Raw genomic sequence first — 20,478 nt, forward strand, 5'->3', positions numbered from 1 at the left:
TTATTATCAAATTTAGTAAAGTACTGAGCAAGGCACAAGTGGCAATTTGCTGATCACACGAAGAGGGATAAATTTGGGAGGGCTAGATGCAGTAAACACTCTCAAAAGCTGAGGCTTCCAAGCGACTTCCACACTCCCAGTGACCATAATAGGCACTCAGTACCTACTAATCATATCTCCAGAAACCTTTGTATTCTTCAGAGAAGCTAATGAATAGTTGTCCAGATCTGCCATGGCTGACATGGTTCAGGACACTGTGAAATAAGGGGGAGACTGTGCCTTGCAAGTGCAATTTTGGCTTTCATTCAAAAATGCAAAATTTCTAAAGCTTTCTCTTTTTTCTTCCCACTTTGAAGCTTTAGACAGACCTGCAGCCTAATGTTCTGAAAACCTATGTTCTGCTTTGGGAAAAGCAAGAGCGTTATTTTGTGTTTGAACAGTTTGTCACTCTCCTAAGTTTCTAATACTTTCTATCTGGGTTATTGTTCCATTTTATGTTTTATACCCCTCAAATGTGAGCTCCATTAAGCTTCATCTTACTCTGAATAGCACAACCATAATGACATTTGCAAATAAGCACTTAAAATGCTCTGAAACATAGAATGATGGTGTTGACCAAAGACCCCAGAGAAGAGCCAAAGTTGTTTAAAAGACAATAACAGAAAGTATTGTTTTGTATGCACAGAGTTTTCATCTCTAAATGGTAATTATTTTGCTGAGAACGTTTGCAATTAGTCTAGTTGAAAATGCATCAGAATAATGAGCACAGCCCTTCTTAACACTAAGAACTTTCAGCCAAAAGATGGATCTGGAGAAATCAATGTTTAGAAAATGTGTACAGTCCCTAGCCATTCCTAGGGAGTCAGGTTGAGTTGTAAATATAATACAGTATCAGATAGCACTATGGGTTTCATCTTGTTTTATTTTCTTTTAGCAATACCCTTTCTAATTATGATAATGCTTAAAATGAAGATATTAATCGATGCACATTTATAGTTGTTTCTTGACAGGATACTGATGATTATCTGTTTCCCGGAAATCAAAATTGTTCAAAGTTAAAAGATGAGAGAGCTCTGTATCATCACTTCATCATCATAGAAATTGGGGGAAGATCATTGATTTTGCTCAAATTTTGAAAAGGTTCTTAGTCATATATTATGAAATCACTCTTTTGTTGTGTTCAGTAATAATAATGTGTGTCTATGTTAGTGTTCATGTGTGCACCTGCATGAAGTTGCATGTGGAGACTCAAAGTCAATATCAGTGAATTTTCATAGAACACTCACCACCTTTATTTCTTGACACTTGATCTTTCTTTAAACATGAAGCACTAGAATTTGTCCAGGTTAGCTGATGCATGAGCTTCAGGGATCCACTGCTCCTGCTCCTGGAATTGAATTTACAGGAGCTGAGTCCTTAGGCTTTTGAAAAAATTATTTTGATGGATTATAATATAGTTGCATCATTTCTTCCTTTCTTTTCCTCCCTCTAGAAACTTCCCTATACTGCCCACCAGGCTCTCTTTAAATACTGTGGACTCTTTTTCTTTAATTGGTGGTGGTGGTGTTGGTGGTGGTGGTAGTGGTGGTGGTGGTGGTGGTGGTGTATGTGTGTGTGTGTATTTTTAAATACTGTCATTCAGTCCATATAATGCTACTTGTACTTGTATATTTACAGGCATGGCCTTGCAGAAGAAACAGTCTTCCCCAGGAAAAGGCACTCTCAGGCTCTTTACATAGGTTCCAAACTCAGGTGCTCAGGAACTTTACCGCCTGAGCCATCTCCTTGACTGTCTAACAAATTTATTTTTATGTATCTAGATTTTAGAGATTTATTTTACTTCTGTATAAGTGTGTGATTTGAGTGTGTGATTGCTCATGCATACCATGGTGTCTTCGGGAGACAGAAGATAAGGTTAGAGCACCTACAGATGGAGATAGGGCTGATTTGTGAGTCATACAGTGTGAGTTCTGGAACTGAACTCTGGTCTCCTCTAAGAGCAGTAAGATCTATAAACTACTATGTAACCCAAATTTTAAATGAACCAAAATGAAATGTAACTGTTTTAACATATTTTTGATGATGGTTATTGCTAAGATTTTATTTTTATTGATATGTATAAATGATATTTCTCACATTTAAAATTTGATGTTGTCATTTTTATTTTGATATGATACACTACCTTTAAAGAATGAGGAACACATTTTTCTGTTAGATAAAAATATATCCTAAAGAATACAGCTATTACACTAAAAACTATGAATGAATTGCTTTCTAAATATGTTGAAGTGACATTTAGAAAAGAGACACAAGAGAATACAGGTCAACTCTGACAACAGTAAGTGACCCATTGTTCTCATCAAGTTGATCTTTGTAGCTATTGAACTGTGATGAATTTCACTAAGGAAAATTTCCCTTCATAAGTATTGAATTTTTCTGAGAGCTCCTTTTTATAGCCTTATGATCACTCTGAGGTGAATCTTATAGTTTGGTGTAATTTGGCTTTTACTGTTGTTGTTTACTCTAACTGCATTTAACTTAAGTGCTGGTCTGTTGGTTATGTTTGTGCATGCTTTGACTTGGTTTGTATTTATTAATATACAAGTGTTTTCTGTTTAGTTAGCTGTGGCCAATGGCTGGCTTTACATTCCTAAGTCTCCTGCATCTTCTCCAAGTTCTAGGTGATGTGTCTGCTTATCTGTCAAATCCTCAGCCCTTACACTCATTTTGTCCTCTCCCTCTGTCTTTTCCATGCTATGTTTACTATTTTCCAGTCAGTTCTCAGTGAAATTTCAAAGATACTATATGGGAGATCTAAGATTTATTGGCCAAATCTTGTGTTTCAATCAAAATTTAGCTTTCTGTAGATGGTCCTCACAACTAGCTGAATACAATGAGGTGGGTTCTTTTTATGTTTCAATATTTCTATTCAGGTTGCTTAGGTTCAGAGATTAAGTTAAATATGTGGACTCTGCTATCCATGCAAACACCTGTGAATTCTGACTCTAAGAACTGATCCCATGAGTTTCAAATAAGCAAAAGAAATCAATTATGTTTAATGTTGGTACTTAAAAAATATGGCTCTGTTAATCTGTTTACCTAGATTTGACTATTTTTTCCAACAAAAAGTTCTTGGCTTTGATTTCCCCAAACTGCTATGTGAATATAAACAATGTCTTAGTGACTAAAACTCAAACATAACAGCCTAGAAAGAACAAAGAGGCATATTAAAGACCATGCAAATGGTGGGCCCTTTGGAGGGGATTTGAAGAATGGAGTTATGAATGTTAAGAATGCACTTACTATTTATTGTCATGTGTTTGAATAATGCTTGTTAATAAGGATGAAAAGAGGAAGAAAAACAAACAGATGGTGACTTGAGCAAGGGAACAATGGCTATGGAAAGGAACTGAGAGTCAATACAATCAGACACACAGATTGTCCTCTGGGACAGCTAAGCCGTCAACTGGAATGACAAGAATGTCATTGAAAGGGATGTGTTCTGGCTTAATAATAAGGTAAAAAATTCTTTTCTTTTCAAGTTATTTAGTTGTTAGATTATTTTATCTCAATTAATAAATGGTTTTGACATAAGAACACATGCACAAATTCCTTTAAAAATTGAAACAGAATAGATAGTCCTATTAAAAATAATTTTAGTATCCAATTAGTAAAAATTCAGAAATTTCAAGAAATATATACTGATTACAAAACAGAACAATAATATAAGACAAACCATATAAGCTAATTTATCTTTCCATGTTTAGTCATATGCCACATAATATTAATGTCAGTGACAGGTAACATATCTGACAGTGATCCCAAAAGGCTATCATAAAACTGAAAACTTTCTATTGCCTCATGAAGTTATAGTGCTGTAGAACAATGGGAGGATATACAGCTGTTTTTAGGAGGAGAATAGAGACCAAGTTTGAAGCTATAGAGGAGAATGCTTCCAGCAAGTTATAATTCTTAAAAAGACTTTTAAGATACTGATATCATCAAAATGATTGGATTTTAAGCAAACTCTTGTGAGTGTAAACAGAAGTTTCAGAAATATAAGCAAGTTTTGGCAAGGAGTGAAGGTGACATTACATGCATGGAAGTCTGCATTATAAAGATGGATCCATTAGGCTAAACAATTTGAAAATGAAATTTAATAAGAAGTCTTGGTTCTTCACCACATTAAAGAGCTGACAAGTGATATATAAACAGAAATCTCTACAAACTAGAATCCAATGCTAAGGGATGTTTCATTTCTTAGAGCAAACTATGGATTTAATATTGAATACTCAAACCCAGCAAAGGACAGTGAGCATGAGACGAAAATTTAACTCTTGTGTATCAGAAAAAACTGGCGTGAATATTTGGCATGATATGAATACACTTAAGATTTGGTAATACATAATGCTATGTCATTGACAGAAAATACTCTTTACTTACTTGGTTTTGGAATTTTCATAACTTTCTTAGTAAATTCTATGTGTACTTCCTATCAAAATAGCAGTTAGAGAAACATTCTGAGAAATGTATTAGACAATTACAATGTGGTCATTGTGCAAATGTCATTTAAATTTACAATGCAGAGGTCATTGCAGCTTCATAATAAAATGCAAACATTGTATATATGAGACACAGGAGGCTACCACCAATGAGGCATGCAATTCTGCTTTAATACATGTATAAAATTTGCATGTTATAGACAATGAGGATGCAAAATGAATGGCAAGTTTAATGTATTCTTTAAAAAGTTCTGAAGTTCCAGAAGATAGGGAAAAGTTTAGATGTGAAATAGAAAAGAATGGTCATAATTAAACAGTAATCACTGCGAAGAAGATGTAATTTTAAAGTCTTTAAAAAGCTTTTGCATCTTAAGTCAGGGATAGTGATGCCTCTGGAAGTTCCTTTGTTGTGCAGGATTGTTTTAGCTATTCTGGGTTTTTGGTTTTTCCATATGAATTTCAAGGTCTGTGAAGAATAATGCTGGGGTTTTGATGAAGGATTGCATTGAATCTGTAGATTGCTTTTAGTAGGATTGCCATTTTTTATGTTGATCCTACCTATCCAAGAGCATGGGAGATCTTTCCATTTTCTGATATTCAGAGAGGTATAGTAGAAGAACAATGAAAGAGATATCTTAATAGAGAGAGCCACTATGGTCTTAGGAAGAAAACAGTTGCTAGTGTAACTCTCAAGAATCTACAAGGAGGACTCCAGGTAAGACTACTAAGAATAGTAAAGAGAATGCCTAAACTGGCCTACCTGTGTAATCAGATTGGTGAATACCCCAACTATCATCATAGAGCCTTCATCCAGTTACTTGATGGAACCAGATGCAGAGATCCACAACCAAGAGACAGGCAGAGCTTTATGAATCCAGTCAAAGAGAGGGAGAAGGTACTATATGAACAAGGGAAGTCAAAATCATAATGGAGAAACCTACAAAGACAGTTGAACCAAGCTCATGGAAACTCATGAACTCTAAACCTACAGCTGTGGATACTCCAGGGGACTGAACTAGGACTTCTGTATGTGGGAGACAGTTGTGGAGCATGGGTAGCTGAAGGGACCCTGGCAGTAGGACCATGATACAAACCTGGTATATGAGCTATCTTGTTTGAGCCCAATCCTTAGGGTGTAATGCCATGCTCAATGGCAATAGGACCATGATATCATCCAGGTACATGAGTTAGATTGTTGGAGCCCATTCCCTATTGTGGGATGCCATGCATGGGAGAGGGGCCAGGCCATGCCCCAACCTATTATGCCAGACTATGTTGATTCCTCACAGGAGTCGAAATTACCCTCACAGGCTTCTGGGTTGAATGCTTGAGCCCGAGCTAATAGTTCAGATTAAGGATTGTTTAAGAAATCTAGTGTAGTGATCATTATACTTCTGAAGAAAAATAAGAGCGTGCATTAAGAGGAAGAACCTGACAAAACCCATATGCAACATATGCACATGTCCATGTTCCCACAAGTACACGGACACAAGAGGGAGAGAAGACTACAAAGTAACTATTGGCCTGGAAAGTAGCTAGGCTGTATAGTGCCTACTCTGTCAACACACTGTAAAGCGGAGGCTTAGATGAAATAAGGAATAAAAGAGGAAACAGACATGCATGACCACACCATTCCATATACCTTCTACCTGGCATCATGCTGCAACTTGGACTGCAATGCCTTACTTTCTTGTCATGACAAGCAGAAACTTTGACATGAAACACAGATATCTTCCATTGTTTAAGTTACTTGCTCATGTATTTGTCAGAGCAAGGAACCACTAACACAAGGAAGCAAGTGGCAATTCAAGGGAAGTAAAATTGTGAGTCCAAAGACAAATAGTGAAGTCTGTCCTGCTGCAAAGAGTATTTCCAGTCATCATATGAAACCTTTTAAGGATGTCACTAACTCGCAGGTACAAAATGAATTATGACTATCAGCATAAATTATTGTTAGCTAACCTCACAATATATGAATGACAGCAATTAAGGCAATAGAATTTTGGGGAAGTTCAATTAAATCTCTTATCCTCAAATTATCTCCATAAAGTTATGGAAAGAAGCTACTTTTATCATTGAAAAAAGCATTTAACCAGAATGTGATGCACATTACAGGCAATCTGCTAAGGGAACTTTGCGAAGACAGAAAGAAATCGCACCCTTTTATGTAGCCAAGTAGATACAGCCCATTATAAACGTTTTCAAGATAACTAATATCTAGTCTTCAAGTAGGAGGAAGTGACAGCACCATTTGTCACAGATAGCTCATCTTGCCCATGTCTTCGTGGTGGCAAGTTGTTTTGCAAAATGGAACAAGAAGCTCCTGAAGTGCCCACCTACCCACAGATGCTGGAAGAGAGGAGCATTGCTTTCCTTTATGATTTTATGTGCAAAGGATGGAGCCTAAGTCCCTGTGAAAGGTATTCTTAGGTGATAAAACTGAGACAAGGCCTACCCAGGATCTGAAGAAGAGTTACAGACATTTTAATGAGAGGAGACACACAAGTCCAGCAACATAAACCTGAGCTTGTGAGAGAAAGAAAGGATGAGGTGAAGTAGACATGTTATTTTTAGTAGATAATGACTGTGTTAACAGCTTTTGGTAAAGTGGACTGCTAGAAACAATGATCTGAGAGACCAAACCATGAAATAAAAGGGCTAGGTAGTCCTTTGAAGTCCAAGAGATAAACAGAGAATCTAAAATGATAAAAAAATATACCAGGAATAAGAGGGAAAATGCGTGTATTGTGTAAACAGACTAAATATTCATTTTATGCAATTAAGAGCAAAGTAAAAACACTGGAGCCACATACATAGACACACCTTGGAGCTGTATACGCAAAGAATCCAGGGAATTTATGTGGATGGCACTGGAAAGTCAGGCATGAGCAAAGACTTTGGACTGTGTCTTTATAAAAAATATTTTGAAGAAATTAAGCATAGCACAGTTTTTAGTGTCTCTGCAGGGTTGTGAAATGAAGAGAAAACAGTTCAAATACACTATGTAATTTTTAAGACATAGGTTTTGGGGGGGTTGTTTATTGGTTTGTTTGTTCAATTTCATTTTTTTCAATTTCAATATTTTTCTTTCTCTACATTTTTTATTTAAATTAGAAACAAGATTATTTTACATGTCAATCCAAGTTCTCTTTGCATCCCCTCCTCCTTCAACTGACACCCTACCTATCCTATACCCTTTCTGCTCCCCAGGGAGGGTGAGGCCTTCCATAGGGGGTCTTCAGAGTCTGTTATTTCCTTTGGGATAGGGCCTAGGCCCACCCCGTGTGTCTAGGATCAAGGAGTATCCCTCTATGTGGAATGGGATCCCAAAATCCATTCCTATGCTAGGGATAAGTACTGATCTACTACAAAGGGCCCCATAGTTTTCTGAGGTTTACTCATTGTGAAGACATAGTTTTAACTCTTTCTCTATATATCTTTCTAGAGATATATTTATCTCTTTATCGCAGAAGATAAAATATCACATGTATATGCATTATTACATTTAGATGCATGAAAATATGTATATATGCATGTGGGGGGGTATACCCGTGTCCTCCCTAGCACACTTACATAAGAAGAATTAAATTAACAGACTATAAAAAGAGTTGCAAAATAGTCCAAGGATGACTGCCTGTAACATAACATCATAAGCACATCTGTGCCAGCACCCACAGTGTACAAAATCCCCCATCAGACTATCTTCAGAGGCTTGGGTTTGAGACTTTCTTGGAACTTTTCTCTCTAATATTGATGGTTCTATTGGAAGAGTCTGTCTTTGGGCTGATATGAGGGAAAGGCAACACTTATGCTACTCTCACCCCAGACACATATACACCTCAGGCAGTAAGTCCATCTCAGCCAAGGTTCTAGGTAGTCCCACATAATTTAATCTATTAGGTCCAAGGAACAAGGACAAAAAAATGAATTGTAAGTCTATTTCCCACTGTCTCATGAGGTACCTTGTGCTCAGAGCTGGTGTTTCCTGACAAACCTGTATTATCAGTAATCTCAGTCTGTAATTTAAAGCTTGTCTTCATTGTGTTAGTCTTTTAAATTTGGGGCATAGCATCAGATTTAACCATGATAGAACTAAACGTACAGGTATTCAGAAAATTCTAGAACAGTAATTGGCCATATCTTCCCTCTGGTTTTCCAGCCAAACCTCACTTCCTTCCTTGACCCTGTGCTTTCCAGATCTACAACCATTGACATCAGCCGCCAATGGGCCAATGGACCTGACCCTCCAGCCATGCTGTGGCCACACCCAGTGTCAACTCTTTCTTGGATTACTAAAATGGACTTTCTCCCTCCCCCTTTTATATTCTTTCTTTCTTTCCTTTCTTCTCCACCTCCTCCTATTATCTCTCCTTCTTCTCATCTACCACTCACCTCTTCTTCCTCTATTGCAGAGTCTCACTGTGTATCTATCCCTGTCTCTGTGTCCACCCATCTTCCTGCATTCTCAACACAGCAGTTTGAAAAGTCTAAATAAGTCAGACTCCAGGCACACTGACTCAAAATGCTCCATTTCATTCAGAGAAAACTCTGAGGACTTTTAAGAGCTCAAGGCCATCTTCATTCTCCCCATCTCAGCCTTCTGCCATTCTCCTCATCTCCCCAGGCACAATTTCATTTAGGCTTTGCCTGTGCATTGTCTCTACATTAGGGTCTTTTTTCATTCCCTTTCTATTTTACCTCTGCAATCATGATGTCATCAGTGCACCATTTCTCACCAGACTATATGATTAAACAAACCCAGACCCTTCCTCTAAATATTCCATGTCACCCTTCCTCTACTTTATCCCTGTAGTCATGATTTATCAGGGACATACTTATTTGTAAATCTTCCCCATTTTGGTTGAATTGAGATAATCCCCAAAATTCAAGTAATTTTCTTTAAAGAACTAAAGTAACCCATTTCTCAGCACCCTTGCCTCCCCAACCTGTCAGACCCAGAGAAGGCACAAAAGAGTATAACCTGTCACCTAACTCCATTTACTTTTCAATCACCTCCCTCAACCTTTTCTATAACCGCATTAGACCTTCCATCCTCAAGTCTGTACTTCCATTATACCTGTGGAGTTACATGACCGGGATTTCCTGTGTCTGCCTTTTCTTTTCCCAGACCTTACAGTTATCATTACCAACTCATATATCACATGATCATAGTTCCTTGACTATATGTTGGACCCTTTATTTCCTTCCACATAGCACATGCCTTTGAATGATGGCCTCTATCTTCCCGATTGACTACTTTTGCTTAGCTCTTGTGAGAAAACTCACTCCAAATGATACTTCTTCTCAGAAGCCTTATGGGACCACTTTCAGGCTAGCATTACATGAGTTCTCATGGTTACATCTATTCTTCCTAATACTCAGAACCCTAAAAACCACATCATCACAGTGGACACTGGATAGTCTGATCCACAGAAAGTTAAGGGGCAAAAGGACCATGTCTTAGTTTAGGTGTCAGCAATGAAAAGATCTCTACTTCCTTATAATAAATACGACATTTCTTCCATTAACAAGTGCCCCTCACTTCCCTTTGAGACCTCATTAGGATGACCTTTACTACCCACATTGTACCCAAGTTGAATCTATCACCCAGGAGCTAGACTCTGAGAAGCTGGGGCTTTTGCTGTCAATGATGGTGATGATGTTAGCTTTTTTTGTATTTGTCAGATATAGTCTTACTGTGTACCCCAGACTAGCCTCAGATTCAGAATCTTGCAGCCTCAACTTGTTTTCTATTTTGGGTCTCACCAGTACTAACTCTAAAGATTCTCTATTCAAAATAGATCCCTGAACCTTGAGGAGAGAGGAATGATATAGACAAAGCAGTGTTTCCATTTCCAAAATTGTTTGTAACACCACGATTCATTTATTTATTCTTCCAGCAATTATTTTTAAATGATATTTAACAAGATTGATGTGGAAACTTCATATATGTACCATATAATGTGCCTATCTTAATGATCTTACATTACCATACAGGATACTGGGTGGGAACCCAGAAAATTAATAAGTAACAAATAAATTGCAGAGATCAAGGGAAATAGAGAGATAGTATGAATGGGTGCCTTTCTATTCTCAGAGAATAGAAAAATGTATGAGATGAAAAAAAATAAGAAGATAAGTCCAGTAACTATGCATAGTTCCCCAAATGAGGATCCAGAGTGGATCTTCCCAGTATTTTTCAGATGGTTCACAAAGGAGATCCTACTTGAAGAATATCCTCTATATAGAGAGACCAGAGTATCTAAGGAGATGGTATTTACTGAACTTTTCTTTTCCCTTGTTGATAAAAGCCAGTGGCCTAACACTGTGGAGAAACAAAAGCTGTTGTCTTTTTAGATGTTGTTCATGCTTCAGTGTCAAGGAACTCTTCCTCCAAGCCTCTCCACTAAATTATAGTGTGTCCCTGACTCCCTGGGTCTGCATCTACTTCTGAGAGATGTAATCTTTAACAGGAGAAAAGAGAACCCCAGTAATGAGGACGGCAAGTAAAAAGCCACAAAGGAGAAATACCATTTCTATGTCTAGAAGACACAAAGAGATATGGCTGAAGAGCTGATGAATTGGGAAGAAATGACATCAGAGAGGTCCCCTGAATGGTTGTCTATGATGCTCAGTGAGACTTCTCTACTTTTCCTCAACCCACCACGCCCTACCTACCCACTGTGAATGTCAGGACAGTAACTGTAGCTTACTCATGCTACCAGAAATATGGCATATACCTTTTAGATGTCCAATAATATTTATTAAATGTATCCTTTTCCTTCAGGAAATGTCTCCACTACTCAGTTTCTTGTTCCTATAAGAAAATACTCAAGGGAAAAGACATTTGATCAAGAAAAGTGTTATTCTGGCACACAGTCCCAGAAGTTTCTATTGGTGGTCACTTGATCCATATTTCTGGGCCTAAGATGAGGAAATCAAAGTAGAAGAAAGCTATGCTCATCATGGCACCAAAGAAATGGAGGACAAATTTGTCAGAAGAGGCCATGTTAGGATATACACTTCCAAGGAAAGTTCCCAGTGACTGATTTCTTTGAACCAGTCTCATCGCTTGAAGTTTCCTCCACTTCAAAATACACCACCACCTGGAGACCACAGCTATATCACAAGGACTCTGGGAGGTATTCTGGGTCCAAACTATAACAATTATCTCTTGGCTGTTTATTTGAAGTAACTGTCTGGATTCTCAATCTGATAGCATCAACATTACTTCCTTGATGCTTTAAGAAATTTAACAATTCTAACTTTAATAATTAAAAAAATATAGAAGACTGATAGAGTTGAAGAAATACACAAGCTTAATTTCCAAATAAGAAGACTAATAGGTTTGATAAGGTAAATAAAATCTGAAAAATCACATAAGTGGCTAGGGCATTCCTGTCATATAAATTAATAGAGTGGTAAAAATAAATCCTGAGTTTCCCAATTATGAGCTTCTTTTTCTGCCCACTTAAAAAAAAAACAATTGTATTTTATTATATCTTCTAATCACTTCAAATTCATGATGCAATGAGGCAATATATAAATATTCAATTAATTATGCCTTTCTATTTTGAGGTTTTAGGAACAGATACTGACAATAAATATTTCAGCTCAGCTATGTCAATACAAAGTCACAGTTTAAAATGTTTTGGTTAAAAATAATTCCATTACCCATATACACAAAAATTAAAATATTTTCAAGACCAAAAAAAGACTTCTGTGGGTGAACTTGTCTGTAATCGGATAGGTAGGCTGCCAAGGATAAAATGAATCATTAAATATTAATAACTATCAATTTCCTGTAGAGCTGTCCTGAAAACACTTACCATAGCTCATGAGTTCTTCGCCATTGCCAATGAGTCATGTCTAGCTTCTGGCTTGGGACCGGATCACTTAATTGAGAACACAGCACTTACCTTAGCAAAGCCTTATCCTGAACTTTAAATTGGATGCTTAGATAAGGTCTGTGAAATATTGGCTTCTTGGTGATGCTATTCATTCATCTCTCACACCCACCCTGTACCCGGACATTGGCAACTCTTCTAAATAAAATGTCAGGATGTATCACTGAACATCATTATTAATAGCTTTTTGTATTAGTCTCCTGAAGCTGTTCTGAAACATGAATGCAGAATTTCTGCCTTAAAACAACAAAAATTTATTCGCTCCCAGACTTGGAAGTCAGATGTATGAAATCAGCTCCACATACCCAAAATCTGGTTAATGGCAGGACTGTGCTCTCTGTGGAAGCTTTAGCTAACAGACATATGTACTTTGGCTCTCACTTTCTGATGTATATTGTTATCCCCTGGTTCCTTAGAGTCATTCTTACTTTTCTTACATTTGTTTATTTGGAATGAAGGCAGGGTTTCCTGGGCATGTGTGTAGATATCAGAGGACAACTTGTGTGAGTTGGATAGCTTCTATGCTGTGAGTCCCAAGAACTGAAATCAGGTCACCAAGCTGCAAGACATTCATAATACCCACTGAACCTTCTCACTTGTCTCTGTCTTTCTTGGCATCATAATCCTAACACCTTCCCCTCTGTATGGTTCAAAATTCCATCCACATCTATCCTTTGAGGATCCATGTAATAGGATGTAGATCATCCCCAAAAAACAGAATAAGAGCTTCCTCTCAAGATCCTCAATTTAATATAGCAGAAACTCCAAAATCATATATACAAGTACAAATTCATTAGGTTTTGCTATCATTTCATGTGTGTCCATCATGAAAACTTAAGAGATGAGTACCAACTTGTCCTTAATATAATGATGCATAATTATACATTCTTCAGTATGGTCCAATTGTTGTCAGAATGGAACAAGATACTTTTTTTCTTTTTTTCACATTAAAAAGGATCTTACACATTATTTGGAAGAGACCACACAGATTATAGGAACAGATATGAAGACACATTTGAACATATTTTACTTAGGGAATTTATACCTAAATTAAGGCAACTGGTATATTTTCTCAGCTTAAAATGTATTGAGAGGCAAATAGATAATAAATTCTAGTTACAAAACTGAGGGCATAATCTAAACTTATAGACTCAACATATTTCCTTGAATGAAAAATATGAGTTGGTATTAGTACCATAAATCCACAAGGGAACATAATTTCCACAAGGAAATCTACACATAAAGCCATTTTCTCAGAATTTGAGAAGTAGGGTTGTCCCAACATAAGTATAATATCATATTTTGCTTCAGGGGAATTTTACAGTTTGAGAAAATACCATTAGTGTAGTTTCATGAAGGTTGCTTATAATAGTGATTTCCTAGATCTAATAATAACAAACTTCTTGATAAATCAATGTGTATATAAAAATTAAGTATTGGTAAAATAGCCCACACCTCCTTAATACCATCTTCAATAGTATGCTTTATATTTTTAATACACTTTACTGCTCTGCATGCTCTATTTTCCTTCCTGTCATTAAAGTTGGTTTAGAGCTGGTACACCTCGCCTCTGAAGCCTAAGGATACATGTGGGTCTACCTAGGTGGACAACACTTCTGTTATTCTGATATGGGATGAGCAATGAACAGTGCAGCCAAACCATGCATCTTTAACCTATGCAATGTAATGAGACTGAAGAGCGTACATGAATTGACAAACTGTGTTTAAAGCACATTTCTCAATTGATCTCATGATTTTTTAAAAAAAATATCAATAACTGTATACTAATGATGATGGTACCTAGGGACATCTGTCTGCAGAACAGTGTTACACAGAGGGACTCATCAGCCCTGTCGTGATCTTTTAATAAGGGCACTTGTCTTTTGACTATATTTTCATTTTCCCCCTCAAAGTATACCAATGAAAGTTCATTTTCTCTAGTGTCTATTGCAAGAAGCTACCCTGGACTATGTCACCAAAAGCTTTGGTTATTTTGGGGGAGAAAATGAGCACATTTGTTTTACAAAACATTTATTTAAGACATTTAAGTCAGGAATGGCTACAATGAAAATGGAATGAAATGCATATTACCAAAAGGAAAGATCCCCAGGCTAGCAAAGGATTTATTATATTATGCCCAACAATGTCCCATACTAAGATAAAGTAGTGTGGGCATGGCCTCTGTACATATACAAAACACACAACTAAATACAATGCATAGACATTTAGTAAAGTATTTCATGGTTAAGTCTGTGGACACATGCATTGGAAAGTTCTAGAGAAAAGCCAATGAATTTTTTTTTCAAAGAAAAGCAGTCAGTAGCTGAGGAATGATGTCAGTTAACCATGGTCTACTGCATTATTTAATGGGAATATCTACACACTATGCACTTTGTACAAAGAGTAAGTAGGAGTTGGTGGGCAGTCCTGTTTTCCTAGGACTACGGAGAACCTAAAGTTCATACATATTAAGCTCACATACATGAATCTCATATGTAAAATAATTGCAAATCACTAATAGTTAAGCATAGTTATCACCCTAAGATTTTGGTGAGTGATGATCAGATCTTGAAACAAGGAAAATGACATGACATGACATTTCTCCCCATGTACATCATGAGTCCCTTCAACCAGCTTCATTCACAAGCACAGAACTGGTATGGCACTGACTAAGACTATTCCAAGTTCCGGTTTACTCAGGTGTACAGCTGGACCAACACTTTGTTGCCTCTGCAAGATTTAAGTGTGAGTCACCTTATCAGGCAAAAATCACAGGGCTTGAATTATCCCGAAGTATTAATGTTTTAGGATCTTTATTATAAGATAAAAGCAGGATGTCTCAATCTCAACATTATTATGTATTAGAAGGCTTTTGTTATTGTTGGTTTTGTTGGTGTTGGGAGCGTGCTGTAAGTAAGTTCTTTTTTTTTTTTTTTTTTTTTTTTTTTTTTTTTTTTTTTAGCTTCTACCAAGATGTGAGTAGTACCCTCTCCTTTGTTATGATAGCAAAACTTCTCCAAACCATGTCAAAATGTCCACTAGGGGGCAAAATCAGCCCAGTTGGAAACCAGTAGCAGAGACATTGCTACGTGGTTTAGACAACATTATTCTAAGTTGGATAGTGTACAGGGTGAGCATTTCCAGAGTAGCATGTGAACTACAAAAGTTGTGCATTCATTCGCACAACCAGCTTTATTAAACAGTTACTAGGGATGAGGAAACACACTCTAGGGGGGTAAAGATGAATTACAAATTATTCTCCCTAAGAGGGAAAGTTGGATGTACATAGAAATATGCTTTTCAATATGCTGCAGAGCACTGGCATTTCAGAGTGGGAGAATTAAGAGTAACACTATAGGTAAAATCGGGAACAGAAAAATCATAGTTTCATGAGTTGTTTTAAAGCAAAGTAGGGCAGTTAGGAAAACTGTGCCATAGACTAGGCTAAGAAAAGCTGTTACTCTGACTAATGTGGCTTAAACTTTCATTATTAGAATCATAAAATTTTAGAGTTTGAAGGGACCTTGGAGATAACCTAATGCCATCACCGCACCCGTTTCACAGAAGAAGAAATTGATTCTCTCTTCACCCCCTGTGCTTTGCAAGCAGATGTAACAGAAATAAGCAAGAAAAATCTAAGTCGATATGAGCACCAGCAGGGGCTCTCCATTTATACATTAATTTTAAAGGGAATAGCACGAAACCTGACCTTCTCCTTAATTCAGAAGGAACTTCTAATAGTACAAGCTAGCACACAGCACCACAGATGAAAACCATGTTGCCCTGGAGGGCGAATGGAAATCTAGGGTGGGAAATTCAGTGTATGGGAAGACTTCTCCTAGTCCTGAGTCTTTAAACAGTCCCCAAAATAGATTGGGGGGAAAGAAAAAGAAAACTATCTGCAGTTATTTAAATGTTCATCACACCCCCCAACTCAAATTTTTTTACCACTCTGTACTTTAAAGGCAATGCTGTACACTACACTCCTCACTGTGTAATTTAAATGGTCAGATCATTTCCAGAGCAAAACCTTTCATTTTGCTACTTACAGCATGTGAGGCCCACATAAGGCTGTCAACAAGGATGAGGATAGAATAATAATTGCTTTGCTGTTTGCCTGCCTAACCCTTAAGCACAGGTGTGACAGCACAGATGTGCTTCTTACAGAGAGAGCTCAGGAAGTCCAACAGAGAGACCATGAAAATTGTGTTTCCTTTATAAAAAAAATTTAAATATGCAGACATTAAGATGGGGGTTATGGTATGAGAGTTGAGAAACTTAGAGAATTGAGATAGAAAGGTATGTATTTTAACTTATCCATGTTGTGTGACTAGGGTGTGTGTGTACACGCGTGTGCGTGTGCGCGTGCGCGTGCGCGTGCGTGTGTGTGTGTGTGTGTGTGTGTGTGTGTGTGTGCTCTCGAATGTTCCATGTTCCAGCAATGTCAGGTGAATTTCTCCATTATTTCCCACCTTATTTCTCAGTGACTATAGACCTCTCCTCATCTGGACTGGCTGGCCCTAAAGCTGAAGGGAAGCTGCTTGCCTCTCCAACCCCCAGTGCTAGACATACAGACATGCTCTGCCTTGACTAGTGTTTACGAAGGTCTGTGATATCCACACCCAGGTCCTCGGGCTTGAGCAGCAGACACGGTGCTGATTGTGCCATCTCACTTGTTCTCTTATTCTCTAGAAACACTCTTTTCAAAGGATTAGACAATTTTCACTAATTATCTTGAGTAATGATTAACTCAGAGTGAGGGGTAGAGAGAGAGAGGTTGAACGTGAGCACATGAGCATAAATTATTGGGTTAGAATATCAGTTCTCCAGAGACGATAAAGTTGAGGGAATTAGAGGCATGTGAGATAGGTCTGTTCCCCCATAACAGAATAAAATTTCAGTCAAAATCAGCCACATGTATCTCCATCCATCAACAACCTGGAAATATACATCCAGGAAACATCACAAAACCCCAGTGCTTCATTCTGCTTCTGATCTTTTATATGTATTACAAAGGTACCACATATTGAGGATTTGGAAAGGCTGATGGGACAATAGCCCATCAGTATACAATCACCGCTTAAGGATAACACTCCCAACAGTCAAAACATTAATGGTATCATCATAATAAATAATTCCTATTTAGAACCAGTAAGAAAAATTTTTCTATTCTGGGGTAACAGGCCAGAGAAGCCCACACTGGAACAAACCTGTATGGGAAAGTAGGAATGAAGATCGCTACATCTTATATACCTCACAGGCTGAGATGACTGTTGTGACTAAATGGAAGCTAATTTGTTATGTTCTTACACCGATGTGTCTGAAGAAAGGCAGGGTAGAGGGTGGGGAATCACAGTATACAATTCACCATTCACAGTGAATGACATTTGCAAGAGTGCAACTTGGTATTATTAATGTCAACAATGGAACAAAAGCACGAGTTAAGGTTGTCCCAGGCAAATATATGGTCATCCTAGAAACATAACTCTCTTTTTTTCTGTGTGGCCATATACTGTTTGAATGAAAACAAACTCAGACAAAATACTATTAAAAACAAAGTCATATTTTTTGTAAGAAGGAAAGCTTTCATTCTCCGTTCCAAGATACTACAGCAAACTCTTTATATAAACTACCTTTGCTTTGAGTTAAATAAGAAAAAAAATCTCCAAATCTATCTTCCAGTAAAGAATCTAAGAATAGAATATTATATCTCTTTAAATAAATGGAAATTGCAATAGACCTGTTTTGACTTAAGTAAAACCTTGGAATTATCTGCAGTTTTCAAATTAAAATATGTCAATTTAAATAGTAAGAGTTGAACAGTAATTTTCCTACAAGTTTTTGAGGTTATTGATTATATTTCATAGGCTGTGAAATGACCTTGAAAGTTTCACATATTTCTTCAGGGATTTCTTTTTACAAATATTTCTCAAGACAACTTTATTAACAAAGGGTAGAAAAAAAGGATTTGTAGTTTTTCTTCATGGTCTCCACAATGAACAAGGGAGTAAGATTAATATTGTTGTGGCATTATCACCATGCAATTTTATTAAACTAGTTTTGTGGCACCAAAAAGAATAGCTGCTTCTCTGAAGCTATTGTGAGAAAGAAAACAACACTGACATTTTTTTTTTTTTACTCTGAGACATTTGTCTTTGCCAGAAAACGAGGACAGATTTTTAGGGAAAATTACCAGAATATCATTAGTTGTCAGTAAGACCAAAATATGAAAAAATAGGTCCCCAAAGCATGAAACTTTCAATATGAAGCATATAGAGGGAGAATTTCAGAAAATAGGACAGAGTGTAATGTATTCTTTTGAATCTAACACCCTGGGATGGAAACAGATATAGTGTGGAATCTATGAACTTGTTCTCAGAAGAAATGGTATAAGTTCAGGGCCAAATGTACTGTAACTTGAGGATGTCCTTTAAGGCTTGTATGGCGAATGCTATTCGTGCGGGAATGATACCCAGCCATGTGTGATAATCACCATTTATTTCATCAATCAAAAATCATGTCTATCATCTCTTTGCATAGATTTTTGTCGTAACATTGGACATATTTATACAATTAACTTCATTTTGTGTGAATTCCGGGTGATACTTCAAATTCAAACTGAATACATCTAGCATATATGAGACAATATTAATCAGGAAGTATTTTTCAGTTTATAAACATAAAGTTCATAAAACATCATTCCAAAGGTTGTCTCTGTTCTAAGTCCATATCAGTAAAATAACCCCACTTCAGCACATTTTCCCCAATGAAATCCAATTAAAATGACATGTTATCATGCTATAATACATGGGAAATAGCACATAGCCACTATTTCCTTCTCAGCTTCTGTTAATATGTAGGGTGATATAGGCCAAAGATGGCCACGGGGTGATAAGAACATGAAAGGGGTTTCTCTGGGCTTTTGACGAACAGCTATTCTTTTTGGTGCCACAAAACTAGTTTAATAAAATTGCATTGTGATAATGCCACAACAATATTATTTGGAAGCTCAATTGTGGACAACAGGCTCATGTCAGAAAGGCCTTGATGTGACTCTACTATTTTTAATAGCCCAAATTTGGGTTATGATAGCCTGTTGTATTCTTTAGTGATTCAAATGAGTATGTTTCCTTTAAAGCTTTGAGTGGGGGGGGGGGGTCCTTTTCACCTAATGGATGGATGAATTCATTATTTTTGAATGAACTTATTTCTTATTTGGTTAACATTAAGTCAAGCTCTTTTGGGGTGGCATTCACTATCCATGCATCTCTCTAGCCTCCGGGGCATCCCATAGATCTTGAGATTGTTTCCTTTCCTCCTATTAACTCTCTCACACAGCTCTCCACTTCAGAAATCTGTCCCCTTTTTCATCTAACAATTTCCTGCACTTCATGAAAGCAAAGCATTCCTTATGTCCCCAGCAATACTTTGCCAGTGATCCTCTGTGCAACCAAAACACCATCACAGTTCTACAAACATCAGCCTTGGAACAAGATGCACTCTTGATGCTCTCTGTTTCATCTCAGTCCTATTGTCACTGTAATGAAAGAAGTATTCTCAGCTGCCTTTACACAGGAATTGGCTCGTCAAGTAGCTTAGATTTTATGCAGAGACTGACTCATCTTTGCACCTTTGCTAAGTGTTTTGGAATCACTACAATTGCTTGTTGGCAGAATCTTTGATGCTTCATTGTTGAAGACACATTACTGATTCTCTAAATGTCACTTGTAAACCTCATACTTCTAAGCATCTTAATGACAGGACTTTAAGCTCTGTAATGTGTACTCTCTCTGAAGTCTAATTTCCAAAATAAATTGATCAGACAACTTAATGGATGTGCCATTTAAAGTTGATTTAGCAAAAGTAGAACTAAAGAAATTTAAGGATTTTTTGCATATAATACCACACATATTGAGGTCACTATGTTTTACTTGACAAAATATCAAAAGGTTACAATGCTCAACTTGATTTCTTAAATGTACCCAAAATTCTGCAAGGCTCAAAACTCTTCTGCTTTCTACTGTTATGAAAGACCATGAATAAGCTGGAAAATGTGAGAAAGTTTAGGC

This window comes from Cricetulus griseus, chromosome 6 (assembly GCF_003668045.3).
Source record: "Cricetulus griseus strain 17A/GY chromosome 6, alternate assembly CriGri-PICRH-1.0, whole genome shotgun sequence".
In the NCBI taxonomy this organism is placed as follows: Eukaryota; Metazoa; Chordata; class Mammalia; order Rodentia; family Cricetidae; genus Cricetulus; species Cricetulus griseus.